This window comes from Triticum dicoccoides, chromosome 4B, assembly GCF_002162155.2.
Source record: "Triticum dicoccoides isolate Atlit2015 ecotype Zavitan chromosome 4B, WEW_v2.0, whole genome shotgun sequence".
NCBI classification, from domain to species: Eukaryota; Viridiplantae; Streptophyta; class Magnoliopsida; order Poales; family Poaceae; genus Triticum; species Triticum dicoccoides.
The window spans coordinates 85,515,357-85,522,558 of NC_041387.1; positions in this window are offsets into that span (position 1 = coordinate 85,515,357).

The window sequence follows — 7,202 nt, forward strand, 5'->3', positions numbered from 1 at the left end:
TGATCATAGCTCCACCGCAGTCCGCGTGCTGCCTATCGACCACCTTCGGCTTCACATTGAAGACCTTGAGCCACAGGCCGAAGTGTGGCTGGATGCGGAGGAGAGCCTCACACACGACTATGAATGCCGAGATGTGGAGGAAGGAATTCGGGGCTAGATCATGGAAATCTAGCCCGTAGTAGAACATAAGTCCACAGACGAATGGGTGGAGTGGAAAACCTAACCCTCTAAGCAAATGATGAAGGAAGACGACCCGTTCGCCAGGCTCCGGAGTGGGAATGATTTGACCCTTGGGTGGAAGCCTGTGCGCGATGTTGGCAGCGAGGTATCCCGCACTTCGGAGATCCTTTATTTCCTTCTCCGTAATGGAGGAGGCCTCCCACTTGCCTTTGGAGCCGTATCCGGTCATGGTCAGAGGAGGTGGTGGTGGTGGTTAGAAAGACGAAACTTTTCGGGTGCTGAGAGCTTGGGAGATTGGAAGGCAGAGGAGACTGGAAGGCGTGGGAGGAGAAAGGAGAAATCCATTGCCCTCTTATAAGTGGTAGAAATGCCAACCGCCCCCCCACTTGCGCCTTGAAGCTCGCCTATTCCTAATGAAAGCGTGCGCTGTAAACGGTTGGATTACCCAAATCTTATTGATGAGAAATCATGTATGAAGTGGGCACGATCTTTGTTTTGACAGGATGGGCCAATGGGGCTTGGCCTCGAAATACAGAACGCGGCGTGTGAAAACGGTTCAAAACATTGAAGGGTCAAGTCTGACGTTTCACCGAAAAAAGTTGTCAGTAAAAGACACTATTCTTATCTTTTACATATCCCGCCTTCGCGGCTAAGGGTTGTGTTAACTATGCAAAGCCGGATACAATTATTTTACAGAGGAAAACTGATGTATATTATTCAAGGAACCCGCCTCGCAATGGCGAAGATAATCCGTGCGTCGAACACGTCGTCATTGAAGACTGGTTCAGGGGCTACTATGGGAGTCCTGGATTAGGGGGTCCTCGGACGTCCGGTCTATTGGATATGGGCCAGACTGATGGGCCGTCAAGATACAAGATAGAAGATCATCTCTCGTGTCCGGTAGGGACTCCTGTATAAATGGATGGCAAGTTTAGGTGTCCGGATATGTTATTTCCTTTTTGTTTAACCGACTTTGTACAACCCTAAGCCCCTCCGGTGTCTATAAACCGGAGGGTTAGATCAGAGGCAAGAAGATAACATTACTAAGCTAGCCAAGTTAGGGTTAGCCAATACGATCTCTTGGTAGATCAACTCGTGTAACCCCTATACCCTTCAAATACAATCAAGCAGGAGTAGAGTTTTACCTCCATTAAGAGGGCCCGAACTTGGGTAAATATTGTGTCCTTTGTCCATAGTTACCATCGGTCCTCAGACATATAGCTTGGGCCCCCTACCCGAGATCTGCCGGTTTTGACACCGACACCAGCTGCTAACTCAAACTCACTTTCCATCATTTCCCATGTCAACTACACCTTTTGCTCATCCCTGACAGTTCAGCCCCTTAATATGACATCTCCTTTAATCATCATGAATGTTTATGACCCAACCCAATGATCATTTAAAGAAACCTTCCGCGCTAAGCTCAAATCGATCGCCCCTCCCGATTCCACAGCTTGACTCATTGTCGGTGATTTTAGACTTATCCGCTTCCCCAACAGGAAGAATAATAACAATTTCCACCCTATACACGCTAATCTCTTCAACACCACCGTCAATGATATTGCCCTCCAAGAACTTCCACTTCTAGATTGGATGCTTAACATGGTCAAACAATAGAGATTACCCTGTCCTTGAGAGACTTGACCGTGCTTTCTCAAATTTTCATTGAACTCTGCATTTCCAAACTCCAGCCTCACATCCCTGACTAGATTCATCTTTGACCAACATTGTACCCACCTCTATACCTCGTTTCCGCCAATTGTGATTTGAACGCTTCTGGGCCTACCACCTTGCCACTACTACAGATCGGAATAGCACTAACCCCGCATTACTTACCGGCCACATGCCACACATTTGTGATGAGAATTATCATTGACGGGCCCTTCGTTGCATGTCAGTGATGAGGTACTTGGGACTCCGCTCGATGTATATGACAGACGGGTCAGAAAATGACTAGTTAGTGATTGTGTGTTCCGATGGCCAAAATGGACAGATATTTATCACTAAGGGTTGCCTTGTTTGACCCATCTAAGTTATGCTCGCAAAACTTACGCTACCACTTTCACGCATGTTAGAATTGTGTTGTATGTGATATCTTGTGCTCGTGCCTCATTCCCTAACTCTCACTACATCACTGAGCCCCTCTCTTGTTAGTTTTCACTATATCCAGTCATTGATCTGTGCCAACATCACCCTATCCAATGCCCCCATGGTTGCACCGTCTCGCCGGACCCGCATGTCATGCCATGGCGAGTGGAGCTATCTTCCATCCACAGTCGTGTTGTCTTGCTATGTGTCACATCAACGGTCATGGGGGCGTAGCCTTCGTCTGCCTTCTCTGGTTTTGTGCAGTCTACCCTGCCGTTGGACGCTGAGTCTCCCACACCATCGTGTGTGGTTGTGGACCCGACATGTCCTGCCTTGCTCTTCGGTTGCGGCAGCGATCACAGCGGTGAGCCCAAGCCCTTCTAACACTTTAACACTTTTATGTTTTTTAGTGCGATCGGCCTTCGCGCCGATTTTATTTTGTAGGGTTATATGATGTATTTGGTTATAGAAACCTGTAGGGGTTGATGTATTTCAACTTACAGAAATTTTGTAGGGTTTGATGTATTTGAACTTATGGCGCCAGTGGTGATATAAATTGGCCGACCAGTGCTATTCGGTTCTTTAGTAGTGATCCTACCAATGGACCGTGGCCTAATCTTGCCTACCAAAGCCTCCCACTCTACATTTGGCACCGTATCACTTGGCGCATATTCAGACCCGCGGCTCCTGCCTAATATAGTGGGCCAAATGCCTCAACACGGCCCATGTTCGTGAAACTAGATGTAAATATGTCATTAATCCGCTAGACGCTAAAGAGAAGCAATGATCACTAACCCCTTTAGAGTTAATCCTCGGGGGTGTAGTTAATATTACCCTTCAAAGAGTCCTCCGGGATAGAATGTGCCTTCTCAAACAAATTTGATGCGTTATCTCTCGCAAGAAAAACACTAAGTTTTCCACGTCTCGGCTACTCAATGCTTCGGGAAGAACCAAATTCTAGTTGTGCATGAATGAGGCTCAGATTTCTTCTCCCATGAACACAAAGCGCTCATTCTAAAAAACCTCTATCCCAACCTTCTTGGTGTCCCCACTGTTGGGGAACGTAGCATGCAATTTCAAAATTTTCCTATGATCACGCAAGATCTATCTAGGATATGCATAGCAACGAGAGGGGGAGAGTGTTTCCACGTACCCTCGTAGACCGAAAGCGGAAGAGTTAGTTAACGCGGTTGATGTAGTCGAACGTCTTCACGATCCAACTGATCCAAGTACCGAACGTACGGCACCTCCGTGTTCAGCACACGTTCAGCTCGATGACGTCCCTCAAACTCTTGATCCAGTAGAAGGTCGAGGGAGAGTTCTGTCAGCACGATGATGTTGTGACAGTGTTGATGATGTGATTTGCACAGGGCTTCACCTAAGCACTACGACACTATGACCGGATGAGTAAACTATGAGGGGGGCACCGCACACGGCAAAGAGAACAATTGATGTGCCTTTGGGGTGCCCCTGCCCAGGTATATAAAGGAGGGGGAGAGAGGCCGGCGGCCAGGAGGGGCGCGCCATGGGGGGAGTCCTACTTGGACTCCTAGTCCAAGTAGGATTCGCCCCCTCCCTTTTTTCCACCGGAGGGAATAGGAAGCAGAGGGAAAGGGAAAGGGAAGGGGGGCGCCGCCCCCTCATCCTTGTCCTATTGGGACTCCCTAGGAGGGGGGCGCGCGGCCACCCCTTGTGGTCTTCCCTCTCTCTCCCTTAGGCCCATGTTGGCCCAACACTTCCCCGGGGGGTTCCGGTAACCCCTCGGTACTCCGAAAAATGTCCGAACCTCTCCGAAACCTTTCCGGTGTCCAAACATAACCTTCCAATATATCATTTTTTACCTCTTGACCATTTCGAGACTCCTCATCATGTCCGTGATCTCATCCGGGATTCTGTAGAAACTTCAGTCATCAAAACACATAACTCATAATACAAATCATCGTCGAACGTTAAACGTGCGGACCCTACGGGTTCGAGAACTATGTAGACATGATTGAGACACATCTCCGTTCAATAACAAATAGAGGAACCTGGATACTCATCTTGGCTCCTACATATTCTATGAAGCTCTTTATCGGTCAAACCGCACAACAACATACGTTGTTCCCATTGTCATCGGTGTGTTACTTTCCTGAGATTCGATCGTCGGTATCTTCATACCTATTTCAATCTTGTTACCGGCAAGTCTTTTTACTCGTTCCATAATGCTTCATCGTGCAACTAACTCATTAGTCACATTGCTTGCAAGGCTTATGTGATGAGCATTACCGAGAGGGCCCAGAGACACCTCTCCGATACACAGAGTGACAAATCCTAATCTCGATCTATGCCAACCCAACAAACACCTTCGGAGACACCTGTAGAGCATCTTTACAATCACCCAGTTATGTTGTGACATTTGATAGCACACAAGGTGTTCCTCCGGTATTCTGGAGTTGCATAATCTCATAGTCAGAGGAACATGTATAAGTCATGAAGAAAGCATTAGCAATAAAACTAAACAATCATTATGCTAAGCTAACGGATGGGTCTTGTCCATCACATCATTCTCTAATGATGTGATCCCATTCATCAAATGACAACACATGTCTATGGTTAGGAAACGTAACACATCTTTGATTAACGAGCTAGTCAAGTAGAGGCATACTAGGGACACTATGTTTTGTCTATGTATTCACACATGTACTAAGTTTCCAGTTAATACAATTCTAGCATGAATAATAAACATTTATCATGATATAAGTAAACATAAATAACAACTTTATTATTGCCTCTAGGGCATATTTCCTTCACCCACAACTACCTCTTGGACCTTTGACCTCCATGATTTGTACCCAAATGTCATTCCACACCTTAGACATTTAGACCTCCCCTTTTTGTCAATGAAATAAAGGATGTGTTCTTCCATATGAACTCGAATGCGAGCGTTGGCCCCGATGGCTTTGGCCCAACCTTCTACAAAACCTTTTGACCACAACTTAAACACATGGTCATCCCCTTTTTCCATGGTGTACAAACTCTGCCTCAGCCACTGAATGTTTCAACTGGTCTGTCATTATCCTGCTCCCCCAAAACAGGAAGCCTTCATGGTGGACACTTTCCATTCCATTGTATTCCAAAACTGCCATGTCAACGACATCACCAACCTCCTGATGAATAGGCTCAAAAAATACATCCCTCTCCTTGTCCACAGAGACCAAAATGGTTTCATCTCTAGTAGATGCATGCAGAAAACTTCATATATGCCACAGATTCTCTAAATTGTTGCCATAAATGATAAGCAGAGACCATGACCATCAAGCTAGACTTCATGAAAGCCTTCGACTCAATTTCTTGGCACTCCCTTTCTTATAATCATGCACCACTGTGCCCCCCCCCACACTCCTGCTCCTGGATAAAGGACACTCTCAACACCGTAAGAACCTTTGTGCTACTCAACGTCGTCCCCAGAAACTGGATCTTCTACCAAAACAACCTCAGTGAGGGGTAACACCTCCCCCCTACCGCTTCATCATTGTCTTTGTCGTTCTGCAATAGATGATCCTAAAGGTGCACCACCTAGCTGAAAGTCACCTGCGCTACCTACTTTACCGTAACCAACCCCCTTCCATACTTCAGTAGACTGATGATACGATGACCATAGCCCGTGCTTCACCTCATGTTGCATCTAAACTAAACGCTATCCTAGACAATTTCACCACCGCTACAGCTTACTCTTTAACTTCTAAAAACGACCTTCATTCCTCTTCACATAGACAGCGATGCCACTACCTCCATTGTTGGGGAACGTTGCATGGGAAACAAAAAAATTCCTATGCTCACCAAGATCAATCTAGGAGATGCACATCTACGAGAGGAGAGATTTAATCTAGATACCCTTGTAGATCGCCAAGCGGAAGCGTTAAGAAACACAGTTGTTGTAGTCGAATGTCTTCGCGATCCAATCACGATCCGTCCACGAACTTCAGATCAAGTGCCGAATGGACGACACCTCCAAGTTTAGCACACTTGCGGCTCGGTGGTGTCCTCTCCTTCTTGATCCAGCAAGCGAGAGCGGGGGGTAGATTAGATTGGGACCAACACAACAGTATGGTGGTGGTGGTGGCAGCGGAATTCTGGTAGAGTTTCGCCAAGCGCGTACCGGTCAAACGTGGGAGGAGTTGGGAGAGGTAACGGGCAAGGGTACAAGGGGTGGCTGCCCCCAATGCCTCCCCACCTTTATATAGGCGTGGAGTGTTGGAGAACGTAGTAACTTAAAAAATTTCCTACGCACACGCAAGATCATGGTGATCCATAGCAACAAGAGGGAAGAGTGTTGTCTACATACCCTTGTAGACCGTAAGCGGAAGCGTTAGCACAACGCGGTTGATATAGTCGTACGTCTTCAGGGCCCGACCGATCAAGCACCGAAACTATGGCACCTCCGAGTTCTAGCACACGTTCAGCTCGATGACGTCCCTCGGACTCCGATCCAGCCGAGTGTCGAGGGAGAGTTCCGTCAGCACGACAGTGTGGTGATGATCTTGATGTTCTACCGTCGCAGGGCTTCTCCTAAGCACCGCTATGATATTATCGAGGTGGACTATGGTGGAGGGGGCACCGCACACGGCTAAGAGATCCAAGGGATCAATTGTTGTTGTGTCTAGAGGTGCCCCCCTGCCCCCGTATATAAAGGATCAAGAGGGAGGGGGCGGCCGTCCAGGAGGAGGCACGCCAAGGAGGAGTCCTACTCCAACCGGGAGTAGGATTCCCCCCCTTCCAAGTAGTAGGAGTAGGAGTCAAGGAAAGGGGGAAGGGAAGAGAAGGAAGGAGGGGGCGCAGCCCCTCCCCCTAGTCCAATTCGGACTAGGCCTTGGGGGGCGCCCAGCCTCTCCTCTCTCTTTCCCCTAAAGCCCAATAAGGCCCATATACTCCCCGACGAATTCCCGTAACTC